The following is an 894-nucleotide window of genomic DNA, read 5'->3' on the forward strand; positions in this document are numbered from 1 at the left end:
TCCAGCCTCCTAGTTTCCATTTCCGCCCATCCCTCCGACTAGCTTCCATTCAAAAGCTGCCTAAAAATTGGATCTATAACTGCAGCTGGAGAACCTTGCAGGTGGCAGGATAAGTTGGTAGAAGAACCGTCACAGGCTCCATGTAAGTTAATACCCTGACATAAAAGTGTACCGCTTGGTGAGCTTTTGCAGTTTGTTCCACTAAGAAATAGTTATTTTCCCCCACTCCAAAATCTGTGTGTATATGGTCAATCCCAGGTTGACTTCATGTATTCTTTACCCAACCTTTCATGTATGCCAGCTGGTATATGTTTCAAACAATACTGAAATTGGAAAATCGTCACTGGTAGAGGGATTGTTCCATGTTTTAGCCATTCTGTTGCTGGTTTCTCAGAAAAAGTTAATGGTAATCTTTCCAGTTTTTCTATGCTCAGCACTGTATAGTCTGCTCCTATTTGTGCCATAGTGATTTGTTTATCTGTAAGGTTAAATGCAGAAAACAAGCACTTGGTGTTGATTAGACACCATGGCACATAGCCAGAACGCAGATTTTGTAACGTCCAGCCTAAAAGCATTATAGAATGTAATTGTGACTGTTCATGTTGTAAAATGAGCAAGTCCTGTTCCATTATGTCTATGGCAGAGGATACTATGCTGTCCAAACTATACATTCTGGGTGACAGTCATTAACCCATTGTCAACTACAGGGAGAGATTTCTCTAAATTAATACGATCAATTTCTCAGATTCGTTCTGCAGTCTCTGCTTGTGTTGCTTTCCAAGCGTCATTATAAATGGCATATATACCAGCGTATAAAAAACATTTATGACGTGGTTTGCCAGTCCTTGTAAGAAGTCCCTCAAATCAACGCCATCTTTAAGTAAAGATAAGTAT

This window comes from Lissotriton helveticus, chromosome 4_1 (genome assembly GCF_964261635.1).
Source record: "Lissotriton helveticus chromosome 4_1, aLisHel1.1, whole genome shotgun sequence".
Taxonomy (NCBI): domain Eukaryota; kingdom Metazoa; phylum Chordata; class Amphibia; order Caudata; family Salamandridae; genus Lissotriton; species Lissotriton helveticus.